The sequence below is a fragment of the Neovison vison genome, chromosome 6, assembly GCF_020171115.1.
Source record: "Neovison vison isolate M4711 chromosome 6, ASM_NN_V1, whole genome shotgun sequence".
NCBI classification, from domain to species: Eukaryota; Metazoa; Chordata; class Mammalia; order Carnivora; family Mustelidae; genus Neogale; species Neogale vison.
This window is the reverse complement of record NC_058096.1, coordinates 108105655-108122652: the sequence shown is the minus strand read 5'-3', so window position 1 is coordinate 108122652 and position 16998 is coordinate 108105655. Positions and strand designations below refer to the sequence as shown.

The 16998-nt window shown below is 40.0% G+C and overlaps 1 protein-coding gene across 3 annotated transcripts in view; it reads right to left on the bottom strand.

Annotated features, from left to right (window-relative positions):
* The window catches only part of MAP3K13 (mitogen-activated protein kinase kinase kinase 13), a 168265-nt gene extending 162037 nt beyond the window's left edge, over positions 1–6228 (bottom strand). Inside the window, exons 1-2 of one of the 3 annotated variants that reach the window (XM_044251930.1) lie at positions 6158–6228; positions 4147–4273 (exon numbers count right to left, since the gene is read on the bottom strand). The gene's annotated coding sequence lies outside the window, so the exon portion shown is untranslated. The other 2 variants (XM_044251932.1, XM_044251928.1) reach the window with 2 other exon arrangements.
* Positions 6229–16998: the final 10770 nt, after the last annotated feature.

Sequence of the window (16998 nt, the reverse complement as noted above, 5' to 3'; positions counted from 1 at the left end):
ACCAGGACTAAGGTTTTTTCAAGTCAATGTTGTGCCGTGTCATAATCTTTCACTTTCTAATATTCTGATCAGAAAGTATAATGACTGGGGTGCCTGGGTGGCTCAGTGGGTTAAAGCCTCTGCCTTCGGCTCAGGTCATGATTCTCTGCTCAGCAGGGAGCCTGCTTCCTCCTCTCTCTCTCTCCGCCTGCCTCTCTGCCTACTTGTGATCTCTGTCTGTCAAATAAATAAATAAAATCTTAAAAAAAAAAAAAAAAAGAAAAAAGAAAGTATAGTGACTAATTTAAGTTTCCAAACGTGAGTAATGTAGAATCAGTTTCAGCAGTCACTACTCAGAAGTAATATCCTGCAGGGATGTCAAGAAGTTTAAAAATAAAGCACGCCACTAAAATATTAATAGTGGTAAGGAAATATAGGTAACTTTAATTCTCTTCTGGTGATATATATATATATATAATATCATACATATATTATATATATATATGACATATATACACACACACACACATCACCCCAAAATATATTTCTATATTCTAATTTTTATCGTGGACATGAATCACTTATAATAATAATAAAAAAAGGTTGCTTAAGCATGCCAAAACCATTATTAGCATTAATATATATTAAACTTACACTAGAACTCCGTCTACTTATAATCTGCTACTTCTAATATACTGTGGAGTTAGATACCAGTTAATTAAGCCTATTAGAGGGGTGCCTGGGTGGCTCAGTTGGTGAAACATCTATCTTTGGCTCAGGTCATGATCCCAGGGTCCTGGGATCGAGCCCTGCATCCGGCTCCCTGCTCAGCAAGGAACCTGCCTCTCCCTCTCCTCTGTCTCTTGCTCTCCCTACCTGTGCTCTCTTTCTCTCTGTCAAATGAATAAAATCTTAAAAAAAAAAAAATCTTTTCAAAGAGTCAATAAACTGAGTAAGGACCTAAAAGAAAGCATATGGGTTTTGTGTCTATTAATTTGGGAGCTCAGGTAATTTTTAAATTTACTTCCTGGTTAGAGGTAAGTTGAGATTGGTGGATAAGTGATGAGTGGATAAGTTAGGGATCAGTATTTATACACTGATAACAGAATGTGTACCCATAATGTAATAAATACTTCACTGCAGTATAAAAAAATTTTAGGATTTGAAAGGAACCTTTACAATAATCTAGTACCATCTCCCACATAATAAGAAATTCCCTCTACAACATTCCTGATGTTCCAACTCTGCTTTAGCAGCCCTAATGACCCAAAGTTCACTGCCTCTGGACACAGAGGCTCCCCTGCTCACTGCTTCTATACCTTCTCTCATTTGGCCTTAACTAACAGACCAGTGTGCTTCCTACAGCTTTTCCAACTGTTCCAAAGTCTTCTATCCTCTCAACAAAATAGTCCCAGTCCCCTCAGTCTCGATCATCACAGTGATCCTTTTACATAATCACAAAACTGGTTAAAAATAGTTCTCTTATTCTTCGAGGTATATCTAATGATCAAATCAGTTTTTGTAGAATAATGTTGTATAAGTTAATGGATCAAGTTTATCCATCTTGGTCATACACAATTGGAAAGCTAGGAAAAACTTGTGGTCCTAGTTCAAATTCAAACTGAACAGGAATACATTTTTGAGTTCCCTCTTTTTTCTCCTCCCCAAAATAATAACACCAACCAGAATCTTAAAGGATACCCTCAATCATAATCTTATATATTTGCTAGATTTTAATTTTCTCTCAGTCTTCCATCTACCGTCCTATCACTTGAACCTGTGAATGATCTTAAAACGTCCAAAATTCTTTAAGCTGCTCTCATAATCATAAATTAGCTGTTGATAGGCCCAGCTCTAAGGTCTTAAAATTCTGACTTTTTTTTTCTTCCTGTGCTAACTGGATATCTTCCTATATGGAACTTTTGGTTTTCCAGAAAATTTTACATATATTATATGTAAAAGAATATATATATATATACACACACATTTTATAAATACATATTTATATGCATAGACACACACACATCTACATGTATCTTCCCCAATTCTATGTAACTTTTATGTCAATGTGCTCCTTTCTATTTTATCACCAGACATACCATAATAGGTTCTATTCTATTAATCGTTACTCAGCCCCCAGATAAATGGCCTTTTTATTTTCATAAGATACACAATCAGTGGTATCATAAAGGTATGTATCTTATAAAACTTATTCTCAAGCAAGTTTCAAATAAAATCCCATTACTAATGAACAAAGATTACTGTATCTTTAAATTTCTTATATTCACCTATTACTATTTTTCCAAATTTCCCAAAAGGAAAGTGTGGAAAGATAAAGATGGCTAGAGAAGTAAAAGTCACAAGAAATTTTTGCACAGTCCCATGACAAATAATCAGCCACTTCAAAGCATTATTCTCAATACAGAATGAGATTATCCATATATATCTAAAGGATCTTTCTGGTTTACTGATTTTGCTAACAGAGAGAATAAGCCATTCTTTGAAATGCTTTAAGCCAACACTAAACATCAAGAACAAAGTGAAATAATAACTAAGACTTATTTAAAGAGTAGAGTCCCTCAACAGCAATTCAAATAAAACAAAGTTCATCACATTCAGTAATACTGAGGAGCTCAGAAGAACCATGCCAACACAACAAAAACCTAGCCTGCAAACAAAGACAATATCCATATTACCTAGGGAGGTCAGTAACATGCTATGATTGTATATGAGTATTAAATTCAGCAGCACTAAGCACTTAGTTTATTCATAAGAATATAATCCAAAAACCTATTACAATGTCACCAAATCCATTCCGATCTGGCAAAAACTTCACTCACTTATACAACCCCATTCCCTCTGAACAGTATAAATAGTTATAAGGACAAAAGTCATAAAGAATAGTTGTGGGCTCCACAGTTCTCAAATGAACCTCAAGCCTTATCATTTGTTTGTTCTAGTGTTATAAAAACACGTTCATGGTTAAAAATTCAGCCCACCAGAAAGAGTACACAGAAAAAATATGAGTCATCTTCTTACCATAGACTTATAATCTCATTCACCAGGAGTAACTGTCTATAGTTCCTCATACAAATTCTGAAGAAATTTTGCACATATATATAAACATATGCTTTTAAAAACACAAATGAAAACACACTATACAAAGAGTTCTATATTGTTTTTCTCAGTTAACAATATATCAGATTTTCCCATACCTCTGCCTATGGATTAGCTTCATTCTTTCTAAGAGTTGTAAAGTACTACATTGCATGAAGGCATATATTTAATCAGATCTCTGGTGAGGGATGTTTAGGTTACCCCTAGTTTGTCTGCTTCTTAATTTAAAATAATATAGTAATGCTATCTTTATATACAAATTTTTGTGTGCAAGTACAAATATATCTAAGAGATGAATTCCTAGAAGTACTAACTGGTTTTGGAATTGAGCAAATTCTAAACAAAAAGCCAGTGTCTCTACAAAGGAGACTGGAAAAATCTACAAATATAATGCTTAGTGATTAAGAGGTGCCAAACATTATCACAAAGTTATAAGTTAAAGACTGAAAGTTAACAAACTCCTAAGGTAAAATAGGAAAGAAAGAAAATTTACCCCCTGGGACAGAAAGATAAAAGACCTGTAGAATGAATCCCATAAGTGATGTTTTAAAAGAAAAGAAAGGAAAATAGCATAAATAAAGTAGCATAAAGAAAGAAAGAAGACATTTTTTAAACTTTTTTCCTTGCTTTAACCTAACATATAAAGTAAAATCGGCCACAAGATTTGGTACATATATTATCACAGCCAAACTCAGATGTGAGATGATTTAAATGAGTATCTGAAGCCCCATTCCTGCAGGGTATCTACAGGCTGATATATTCTACCAGGTTCTAACGTGTTGAAAGGAGAGCTCCCCCAAAAAGGAGAGAACAGAGCAGTAATCATCCAAGAGTAATGTAACTTCCCAATCTCTTTAATTTCTGACCAATCTTACAAGGAAACAGTAATAACTACCTCATATATACAGAACAAACCTCTCTTTGGAAGATCCAGATTAAAACATAATTTGAAGACTTGTTCTGTATTTTCAATTACAATCCCCAAATTTCCTAGACCAATCCAAGGCTGTTCTATTTCTCACCTAACATAAAACAGAGTCAACAACTTACCTTTCCCAAAGTGCTACGATTTGAATGCCACAACATAAATTGATTCATGTTTTTGTCCATTAATGGTCCGTAGATTTCTTTAAATGAAGTCCATATTAGAGTCCATAGATATCAGTGTTCTGCAAAACTGAAAACCTCAAGAATGTCAATGCACATACCTAAGTTACCATTTAGACACTAATTATGAACTATAATTATTATAGTTATTATAATAATATATATTATATTATTAATTATAGTTATTATTATGAATATAGACATTTAGATACACAAAATTGGTGTAGATGACATTGAACAGCAGAATGAGGTAGCAAAATTATACTTTATTTTTAAGTAAAACATTACTATTAACAAAATCTAGACAATCTCAAAACACTGCTTTGTACTCTATTTCTATGCATTCTAAACGTGGCACCACAGTAAGAGCTTGTAAAGATGGGAATGATTTGGATAACAACACTTTCCAGAAACGGGGAAACCGAATTTTAAAGACAGGCAAACTTTTCAAATTTAAATGACTACAATAATGTATTTACATGTCTGCTTCCTGGTTTTTTTCAGACTATTTTTAAAAACCTCTTGGATTTTTCTTCTTTAAAGATTTTATTTTTTAAGCAATATCTACACCTAAGGTGGGGCTTGAACCCACAACCCCAAGATCAGGAGTCAAATTCTCCACAGAATGAGGCAGCCATATGACCCTTGGATTATTAAATCTAAAAATGCTTACTAGTTTCTTCTTTGTAACAACAAACAAAAGCATAAATTCAGGTTTTTCTACTCTATTACATCCAGTCTATAAAAGATTCTAGAACCTCTTAGGAGCTACTATCTCATTAGATAGCACAAAGCCCATACACAAAATCACTGCATCCAGATAATGATTCATGCCCAGATCCCATTACACAGCCTGATAGTCTGTCCTCTGCACTTTTTTCCACTTGACAATCAAAACCAATCGGTTACAGCACTTGTTCTTTAGTTCTATGGCCACTCTTCATCTAAGATATCTAAACAAATATTTTACAAAAAGACAATTTAATCTTCAGGGATTCATTCTTTTGCAGGCCTCCTACAAGTCTGTGTAAGTAGTTTATGCTATTTGAACACACCAGGTGAAACCTCTGACTGGATTTTTATAAATTAATTTCATCTTTGTTAAGAAATCGTTTATTTCTCAAATGCAAGAAGCACTACAATAAAAGAAAGAAAACATAAAGAAAATAGAAAGCAAGTTCATATTGCTGAAAAGGAAACACTTCGATCACTAATTAGAAGCTCAGTGCTACAACTGTAGCTTATCATTCCTCCCCCCATTATTACCTGGAAGTTCCTCCCAGAAAAGTAAAGGAATCTGAAAGAAGCTCAGTTAATCGCTTTATCCTCTACCCCCACCATCAAAAATAATAAAACAAATTTATAAATTTTAATAATCTCACAAAACAACAACAGTGTTTTCAATCTCTACTCCCCCAGCACCCTCATAAGTTGAAGTCACTTCTACACTCAGGTAGAGATCCTGAAGTTCGGGAGAAGTTCCCCCTGCTGATCGAGAATCTGGTTCGTGCGTTCATACTGAATAACTCATTCATTCAACAACATGTAAAGAATGCCTAATAGTGGTAAGGCACCGTCCTGGATTAAGAGATGAAGTACCTGTCCCCTATTAGCGGAACAGAGGCGGGGGTCGGAGCAGGTAAGAAATGAACTCGAGGTCCGCTCATCTCAACGCCCAGGCTCCACCTTTCACCCCAGAGCGCCAAGGCTCAGGAGCCCACCAACTCCAGCCATGACCGACTCCCGGAAGTCTCAACCCGGTACCTCCTCGACGGCCTTGGTCCTCACGACCCCGTTCCCAAAGTTCCCTGTACCCCACCTTCCCCAGAGAGTCCCACGCCAAGAAGACTCTTCTCCAGCCTAAGGCGAGATCCATCTCTCCCTGCCCGAACTACCTGAGCCACCAACACCAACCGCCACCCTTGACCCGGTCCAAGTTTAACCAACACGTTACCTGCCCGGGATCCGAGGTTCCAGGATGACCACAGACGCGACGCCCCGCCCATCGCGACGCCCTCCATTACCTGGTACCGCCTCCAGGGCGTAACTTCCTGTGCATCACCTCCGGCCGAAATTCCACAGGGCTCTGTAGTCCACTTACCGTCCCACCCCCGTGACGTCACTTCCGGCGGCCTCCTCGGTTCACCGGGTATCCAGGCACGCTCCACTTTTGTTTATAGGGTTCTTTTACCCCTGCCTTCCTTAACGGCAACGTAGTACCTCTCGAAGTTCATCTTTTGCTTTTCAGACTGGTGTGCCGGCTTCTGCAGTCACTACCCTCTGCTCCCTCCATGCCTCGAACCCAAGAATGTTCTTGTGCTTTTTCCGATTTTTCTGCTCAGTGGAGTGCTCTGGAGTGCGGGCTCTGAGGTTGTACTGTCTAGTTTCGAACGCTGCTTCTCACCTGTACGGTTGTTACCTTGGCAAGTTACTTAACCTTTCTGTGCCCGTTTCTTTGTGAAACAGAGATGATACCAGTACCTAGAACATAGCGTTGGTATGTGTGTTGCTTGAGATAACACAGAAAGCTCCAGCACAATGAAACGCCCAATGAGTGAAGATTACAAGCACTCTCTTATTTCCTGTTGGAACTGGTAAGTGGTTAGGAAAGCTGGAACCAGTTTTCCAGTTATCTGTTGTATCCTCAGCTTTCAATCAAGGGATTAATGGTACTTGGTACTTTCCTCTTAAGTGTGAGCTCCTCCAAAGATGGAATTTTGTGTAGGAACCAACTTTAACCCTACTTGAAGTCACCCACCTGCTTGGTTGTTGTGCTAGATACTGGAAGAAATGTGAATAAAATCCAGGCTCTGTCCTCAAAAACATGGAGATAATAAATTATGGAAGGAAGAAAACTAACTCGGGAAAAAACAGGAGACCAACTGAGCTGAGGTCTTATCCTTAAAACAAAAAACTTCACAGTGTTAGAAGTGAAAAAGAACTTTAGAGATAATAATTTAGTCAACGTCTTGATCTTACAAGTAAGGAAAATTGAACCCAGAGAAGCAACTTACTGAAAGTCCTAGTGCCACAGCTAGGACCAAAAGTGAAGTCTAAAAACCAGATTCACTTTCATGACCTTCACTCTCAAGTGAAAAGGACTAGGAAAATCCCAGTCCAGGAGAGAGGAGCAATGAAACCTAGCAGCCCGACGAATCTGATCATCATTTGAATATTCTAGTCTGGTAGTGCTGAGTGCATTTCCCGTAGATTTAGCTCCCTCTCCTCTGGAAAACTTCTTATATTTACCCAGAACTGAGGGGCTAAGTATCAGCTCCTGTGATCTCTATCTTCTGTTTTAGCTGTCTGGACGGCAATAAGTAACAGATCCAAGCAGTAACCAAAGGTAAACAGAAAGATTGAGTGCATCACCAATGAGGTGACACAATCTTTTTTTTTTTTTTTTAGATTTTTATTTATTCATTTGAGAGAGAGAGAGAGCGCACGCCCGCAAATGAGAGCATGAGCAGGGGAAGAGCCAGAGGAAGAAGTAGATTCCCCGCTAAGCAGGGAGCCAGATGTGGGACTCCATCCCAGGACCTTGAGATCGTGACCTGAGTTGAAGGCAGATGCTTAACTGACTGAGCCACCCAGCCGTCCCAACGTGACAAAATCCTATTTAGACTAATGTATTGGTTCTAGAATATCAAGCTCCTGATTTCATTCATTCCTTTGTTCATTTAGGACAGACACCATGCCAGGCACTGGATATACAGAGATGAATAAGAGCCTGGGTGGCTCAGTTGGTTGAGCATCCAACTCTTGATTTTGGCTCAGGTCATAATCTCCGGGTCGTGAGATTAAGCCCTGCTTCAGGCTCTATGCACAGTAGGCAATCTGCTTGAGACTGTCTCTCTCTCTCTTTCTGCCCCCCCCCATGCTTTCTCTCTCTCTAAAATAAGTCTTAAAAAACAACAACAACAAAGATAAATAAGATAATCTGCTTTTGAGGAACTTTCTAAATGGTGAGGGAGGCAGAATTTTTTTTTTTTAAGATTTTACTTTTAAATAATCTCTACATCCTGGTGCTTGGGTGGGTCAGTCAGTTACATGTATGCCTTGGGTTTAGGTCCTGGGATCAAATCCCACATCGGGCTCCTTGCTCAGCAGGGAGCCTGCTTCTCCCTCTGCCTTCAGCTTCCCATGCTTGTGCTCTCTCTCTTTCTGTCAAAGAAATAAAACCTTTAAAAAAAAAAAAAGTGTAATAAATAAATAAATAATCTCTACATCCAACATGGAGCTCAGACTTACAACTCCAAGATTAAGAGTCTCATGCTCTACTGACTCAGCCAGCCAGGTGTCCCATGAGGGCAGGACTTTTCTTTTCTTTTTCTTTTTCTTTTTTTTTTTTGAATATATATGTATTTTAAAGGATTCGATAGTACTTTAGTAAGGAAAATCAAAGCATGGATACGAAATGAGAAGAAATACCTTAAGTTATAGTCAACATAGGTTGTTTAAGTTAGAAAGAGCCCAAGCAGGGAGAGGGGCAAACAGAGGGAGAAGCAGGCTCCCTGCTGAACAAGGAGCCTGATGTGGTACTCCATCCCAGGACCCTGGGATCATGACCTGAGCCGAAGGCAGATGCTTAACTGACTGAGTCACCCAGGCATTCTGAGGGAGAACTTCTAATGGAAAAATAATTCAGTGTTAATATTATCAGAGGTCCATCTACTTCTTTCAATCAATGCACTTTTCCCCCTTTGCCACCAAAATACCATAACTTGACAAAAATAAATGCAAAAAATATGTTTTAATCATATGTAAAATCATTTGAACTACATTTTTAAGAGTCTGAATCACAATTTACATAGATATTGGTATAGGTCTTAGAGGCAACGTTTGGGTTACATGCCTACCTCTGCTATTAACAAGCCGGGTAGGGCCTGGTTAGTACTTGGATGGGAGAACAAGCCATGTGACTAGACAAATCACTTCACTTCTCTGGGCCTCAGTTTCCTCTTTAAGGTCCTGTCTGGAGTAAACCTTATCTTGTTCTGTATAGTAGAAAATAGTGCATATTTCCCGCTGTAACCACTAGATGACACACTTTCTTTCTTTTCCTCCCTCCTTGTCTTCCTCTTCCTCCCTTCCCTTCCTTCCTCTTCCTCCCTTCCCTTCCTTCCTTCTTTCCTTCTCCCCCCATCCTCCTTTCTTCTCTCTCCCTCCATCCTTCCCTCCCTCCCTCTCTTTCTCCTTTTCTTTTCTCTTTTCCTTTCCCTCCTCTCCTTTCCTCTTCTCTTCTTTTCTTTCTTGTTAGTTCACCTGACCAAGACATCATTGCACCACCTATCTGAACAACCACCTATAAGAGTAGCAACTGTGCATCCCAAGACTCTAGGAGATGATAGGCCTAAAATGTTTGTTGAATGAGTGAAGGAATGAATGGATTTTAGGATTCTTTCTGGGCCCTTGTATCTCTTACTACTACTGCCTTTTCTTTTATTTAATTACTCTTGAAAGCTGTGATGATGAAGGAAAGATGAGAGAACAGATAGGAACTGCGTTGGGAGAATGCAAAAGGTACTGCTTTGCATCCCAAAGCGAACGGCAGTGCACTGTAGTATTTATAGATGAAATCATATAATGTCTGAGACTTAAAATAATGTAGGAGAGTCCAGGTAATAAAGATGGTAAACATATAGCAATGTTGTTGAAGATGGGCATATTTGGTTTCATGATGTTCTATTTTTTGTGTATGCTTGAAAATTTCCACCAAGCCTAAAATAAGGTAATGAGTGCCTTTCCCTTCCTCTAGTCAGGACCAAGTCGAAACTATCCAGTGGAGTCTCAGTTTGGATACTTTGACTGACGTGAAAGGAATCTTGTCACGACTCCATTTTTGAGAGGTAGACATGGATTTGAAGATGAGGATTTTTATTAGGAATGGACAGGAGCAGGATTGGTCAGAGGAAAATGTTGTACTACTCAGGTTGAAGGAATCTTCAGCCAACTTGGGAGAGAGCTGCAGAGTGAGTGGTGCCCATCAGAGACTATCCTGGGTCAGGCTGAAATGGCCAAGCCTTTCTACCAGATGCAGTCTGCCTCAGGAAGGGTACACTTTAAAACAAGGTGGCTCTCTACAGCTAAGGCAGACCCCAGGGAAGCTAACAGCTGGGGGCTGCCAGCTGGCCCCACTCTCTGGAGTTGTGAAGCAAGTCCTTCCATGTAGTCTGGGCAGCACCTCTTTGCATCTTCCACAAAACACAGCAAAACATAATTCAACAATAGGAGATGTATTGACCTCTGTAAATGGACTGTTATCACAGGCATCAGGGTTGGTTTTTCCAGCAACTCAGGATATGATTTACGGCCCATTCTTCTTCCCCTCTCTACTCTGCTTTCAGTAACATCTGCTTCAGTTTTTGCCAGGCTTCCTGCAAGGTGGCAAAATGGCTATAGCAATGCATCTCACATCTATACACTTTGAACACTCACAGAGGAGACGGACACACATTCTATAGTTCCAAGGCAGTTCTCAGGCTAGAAAAGAGAAAAAATATATACATTCATTTCTGGGGTGCTTGGGTGGCTAATTTGGTTAAGCATCTGCCTTTGGCTCAGGTCATAATTCCAGGGTCCTCCCTCAACAAGCTCTCTGCTCATGGGGAGCCTGCTTCTTCCTCTATCCTTGTCCCTCCCCCTGCTCATGTTCCCTCTCTTTCTCTCTCTCCCTATCAAAGAAATAAAGTCTTTAAAATATAGATACATTTATTTCTGTACTAGACACTCAACTCTACAATTCTTATCTTTTCAACTTTAGGGCCATTATAAAGAACAGATCTTGCCATTTGCAACTATGTGGATGGAGCTAGAGAATATAATGCTAAGTAAAACAAGTCAGATAGGAAAAGACATACCATATGACTTCACTCCTCTGAAATTTAAGAAACAAACAAACCAAGAACAAACTGGTGGTTGCCAGAGGGGAGGTATGGGGCCAGGGAGTTGGGGAGTCGATAAAAGAGATTAGAAGTACACTTGGGATGAGCACCGAGTAATGTATAGAAATGCTGAATCATTATATTGTACACATGAAACTAATATAACTTTGTGTCAATTACAGTTCAATCAAAGAAAACTTGTTTTTAAAAGTTAATGTATAGTTACCATATGACCCAGCAATTCTACTCCTAGGTATATGCCAAAAAGAATTAAAATCATATTTATATAAAAATTTGGACATAAAATGTTCATAGCAGCATTAGTCACAACAGCACAAAAGTGGAGTGCCTGGGTGGCTCAGTCAGTTAAGTGTCGTCTGCCTTGGGCTCAGGTCATGAATTCAGGGTCCTGGGATCAAGCCCCATGCTGAGCAGTCTGCTTCTCCCTCTACTTCTGTCCCTCCCCCTGTTCATTCTCTCTCTCTTTCAAAATCTTTTTTTAAATAACAGCCAAAAAATGGAAACAACCCAAATACCCATAAATTGATGACTGGATAAACAAAAAGTGATATATACATAAATGAACTATTATTCAGCCATTAAAAGAGATGAAACACTGATACATACTATATGACATGGACGAATCTTAAAAACTACGCTAATGCAACCTCCAGACCCAGACACTGTGGGTTAAAACTTCGGTTCCGCTTTTGAGCAGCAATGTGGCTTTAGACAAGTTAGCTCCCTGTGCCTCTTCCATAAAACGCTGATAAACAATGATGCCTTATCCATGGACTGAAAGGAGGATTAAGTGTGTTCATACATGCAAAACATGAGAACAATGAAATGTTAGTTATTTGATTTTGTATTATTGTGTTTATTATCATTAATGTACTTAGCTGGAAAAACCACTTGAATCACAATATGGTGTTAGGATTGAATACAGTGTTCTGCAGAACATCCAAGTGAAAAAATAAATAAACTGGTCTACATGCATATTTTAAAGGAGAAAACTTGCACAATTTTAAGTGTGAAGCCTTTTCTTGTGAAACATCAAAAGCACATTTTGCAAAATGTTGTCCTTTTATTACTTTGGTGTGCATCCTGTCAACTTAAAGAAAAATAAAGTCAGATGGAGGCTGCATCTTTTCTGTTTATTTTAATTTCTAACATGTCTAGTATCTTCGGGTGTGGCTGATAATGTCCAAATCTTTGTTCTTGTGGTTGATTCTTATGGAAAAAGCTAGCTTGTGTGGTCATTTAAGGATAAATATTTCTCCATTCTGGACAGTTTTGCTTACTTTTAGAAAAAAAAAAATCAGAGTGCCTGGGTGGTTTGGTTGGTTGAGTGCCCAACTGACCCTTGATCTTGGCTCAGGTCTTGATCTTAGGGTTGTGAGTTCAAGTCCTATGTTGGGCAACATGCTGAGCATGGAGCCTTCTTTAAAAAAAAAAAAGCAACAACAAAAAAAACAAATGTGACCTAACCCAAACTACAGATTATAGTTCGGAAGAGTGGAAGTCATTGCCATTTCTGTAGCTTCAAATACCAAGACTACCTGGTTGCTTATGGAGCTCAAGCTGACCTTTTGTTGCCCTGCCCCCTAAAAGGGCATCTACTGCAGTGACTGCATGGGGCTGTTATGGGCTGACCTATGTCCCTCAAAAAGATGTGAAGTCCTAGCCAACAAGACCTGTGAATGGAATTTGATTTAGAAATAGGGTCTTTGCAGATGATCAGGTTAAGATGGGGTCATTTAGTGTCCTTAAAAGGGGAATTTGGAATGCAGAGATAACACCCACATGGGGAAAACACCATATGAACACTGTCATTGTGTTGCCACGAAGCCAGGGTACTACCTGAAGCAAGGAGAGACCTGGAACCACTCCTTCCCTATAACAAACAAAAATGTTGTGCTAAGTGAAAGAAACCAGGTGCAAAGGCCATATACTGTATGATTCCAATTATTTAAAATATGTGGAATAGGCAAATCTGCATAATGGGTACAAAGTTTATCTTGGAATGATTAAAATGTTCTGGAATTTGAGAGTGGTCATCATGTATACCTTGTGAATATACTAAAAAATCACAGGATTGTTCACTTTAAAGGATAAATTGTATAGTGTGTGAGTTAGATCTCAATTTAAAAATCCCTTATCCTTTTAAAATAAGATATCATTTGAAACTTAAAAGGGAAAAATGTCTTTCTAGGTAGGGAAAAGGGAAACAAATGTGAGTTAGGGAAACATGAATATGATCTCGCTGATGATAGGTGAGAAGCAGCACTCTCTGAAAAACTGGGAGGTTGAAATATGGGAGATAGCAGTGAATGGGCTCTCAGTTTAAGTTTTGGCTACATTGAGTTCAGATTTTGTTGCAGCCTACAGGCATGATCTTTAAATATGCTCAAGAATACCTCCTTGAGGGATGCCTGGGTGGTTCAGTCGGTTAAGTGTCTGCCTTCAGCTAGGGTCATGATCCCAGGGTCCTGGATCAAGTCCCATATCAGGCTTCTTGTTCAGCTGGGAGACTGCTTCTTTCTTTGCCTATGCCTGCTTGTACTCTCTCTCACTCTCTCTCTCTCTCTCAAATAAATAAATAAAATCTTTAAAAAACAAAACAGAACAACAACAAAAAAACCCCACACCTTAAAAAAAAAAAAAAGAATACGTCCTTGATCACATTTTAATCAGTGAAGATAATTGTCATGACTGAGTCGTTTTTCTGCCACAGTTGGGACTTCTTTAGGAATCCTGATAGCTTATCTTCATCATGAAGGTACTGAATACCGTGTGTGTGTTATCTCCAATGCTCAACACTTGAGCGAGCCATTTGAAATTATAGAAATTGTCATTACTAATATTATGGGCACAGTGAAGACACTATATCGCATCTCTTATTTCAAGTACTTATGTGAGCAGCTTTTCTCCTCAAATGTCAGCCAACTTCACTGTGGAAGGGTGTAGTCACTGCCCATTTCTTCATTGTATTAGACAGGACAAGTTAAAATTCCTTAACAAAGAGACCCACATTTGTTTATTTCTCTTATGACAGTCCATGTTGGTTCTAGTCAGCAGGCCAGTCTGTCACACAAGATCACTTGAGAAGTCAGACTGCTTCTATCTGTGGCTCCTCCTTCTCTGAGGTCTTGTGCCCATTTATGTCCCACAGTGAAAGAGGGAAGCACATGGAAGAGAACATGTGAGAGATTTTATCACTCCAGCTGGAAAGCAATTGTTCCAGAATAATTGGATTGGTTTACCAGAGAAGTCAGCCCTGATGGCTTCATGCCACTATTGAATAAAGTTTTACAACACAAATCAAGTAGATAGACATCTCTTATTGTGAGTATATATCTGCATGATCTAGCACACAAAAGTTCTATATTTACATTCTTTTATTTGTCTTATAATTTTTTAAAAAATTTATTTATTTGACAGGCAGAGATCACAAGTAGGCAGAGAGGCAGAGAGAGAGAGAGAGAGAGAGGAGGAAGCAGGCTCCCTTCTGAGCAGAGAGCCCGACATGGGGCTCGATCCCAGGACCCTGGGATCATGACCTGAGCTGAAGGCAGAGGCTTTAACCCACTGAGCCACCCAGGCGCCCCTTGTCTTATAATTTTAAAACCTCTTCTAGAGCATGCAACACTTGATCTCAGGGGCCTGAGTTTGAGTTGCACATTGGGCATAGAATTTACTTAAACACACACACACACACACACACACACACACCCCTTCTGATTAACTGATCTATTTTCATTAGTTGCAACACAACAGTGAAAGAGTCATAATTAAGCAAAGCTAATATTCAACATGCAGTTGATGCTGAAGTACACTAGCCAAGAGAAATGACATCCTGTGAAGTAGCACTTCTTGGGACAAATGAGAAGACAACTCAAGAACATCATAATTCATTGCAATGCTCAGGAGACTATCAAATGGTCAGGTGGTCTGTCATTGGCAGCATGGTGGCGCTTGCTAGATTGGTTTGCCACACTTCCATAGGTTTGATCTGTAAGGAGACTGAATGGATTTAGACAGTTTATTATTCACACAGACAAGTGAAAGAGTCGCTTGGTGTCACCTTCCCTATCCCTGGTCCCGTAGGATGACCCCAACCAGGAGAGGCTAGATAAGAGATCACAGGAACAATGAGTCGCTCTGTTACTGAGGAAAAGGGCGGGGTGGGCAGGTGTAGGATACTGAGAGTGAGTGCTCTCTTACATTTCGCCCACTGGGTGCCTTGCTTGCTTACCTTTGTCCTTACCCTGGTGAAGAGCCCAACTCTAAATTACTGTCGAGCAGTTCTATAGATTCACATAGAAGTTAGCAGCTTGCACCAGGGAGAAAGTTCTGCAGTCAACTAAAACTGGGGAACTAGATAAGAAATGACCTATGGCTCACACCTCCAAGGTAGATGTGAGAACCTGCCTTGAGACAACTCCACACCATGCTTATCAACTCTTGATCCAAGAAGAACTTCAGGGCATTCAGAGCTATTCAGTCTTGCCTACATGGCCTTCGTGGAGACACTCAAGGCTGCTAGGAGGCCTCTGTGAGTTGTTCCCCTAGAGCCCAGTATCTGGAATAAGAAGATGAAGCTGAATCTGTCACTTCCTGGAATAAGGAAAGCTAGGTTGCTCATGAAGTTTCTCCCAGGCAGAGCCGACTATTGATCTTACATCATGTTTTTGAGCAAGATGGAGTTGAGAAGTTGGCAAATTTTCAGAGGCATCAGAGATGGATATCACCTGTAGAAGCTGGCTTTTGTCGGCAACCGAGAGGCGTGCACTGCATTGTATGTGATTGGCTGGCTATTAGAAATGAGGGCTGTCCTTGCTAGATTGGCTGTCTGTGATGGGTTGGATACCTTCCGACTGCTGCTTGTTCCCAGGGCTTCAAGCCAATCCTACTTTCTTGAGACTTAGAACCTGTTTTTATTCCCAATAGGTAAAAGAATATGAAAACAGTCCCTTATCATTGCTGAGATTTGTGAAACACCAGTGAACAAAAGCATACTATTGTTTCATTTTGTTCTCCTCTGAGACTTCCAGACTGCCTTCTGACCACCTGATGGACTGACTGGGAGGACCACCAGAGCTGATGGCATCTAGAAAAACCTTGTTTTGGTGGTGTGCTTTTGGAGGGAAGGGGCTGGGTCTGGGTTATTTTAATAGCTGCTCAATTCGAGGTTGAATGATTAGAAATCACGATGCTTAGGAATGGCAGAAGAAGAAAAGAGGTCTCCCCCCTTTTGTCTATTTTTGTATCTATATCACATGCCGGTTGTTAAACTTACTGCCGCAATCATTTTCCAATCGATGTGAGTCATTATGGGGTACACCTTTGACTTTATAGTGATGTATGTCAATTATATCCCAACAAAACTGGGGGAATTTTTTTTAAAGAAAGAGAAAGCTAGGGCAGACAAGATACCCACACATTTCACTAGGCTGCGCCGTTACAGTGAGACAGATAAAATGACTGTTCTGTAAGTGGTTGGTCCCATTCCGGTTTAAGTAAAATTATGGTGCTTGTATTTCAAGTCGCAAGCCTGTGTCCTATCACCTGAATGGCAAGACCCCAGGTATCTATCCCTGTTAAGAAGGATCATGAAGATGAAAACTGATGAGGACAGCTCCGCCAGCTTGGCGAACCCAGAAGTTGTCCAGAGAAGGCAGCGTTGCAAACTTGGACTTGCTTACGGTTGCACCCTTCTTCCACCGTCCTCTCTGACCCACGCCGTGCTAGGAGCCAGCACTGAGAACGAGAGCACAAGCGCCAGCCGAGAGCCGGGCTGGGGTCGTGGAGGAGGAGAAGCAGTGGGAGGACTGGCGGGGGAAGGCGGCGCCCGGCTCGCATTGGCCCTGCGGCCGCCCCTCCTCGCGAGGCCGGCCCCGCGCGGGGTGGG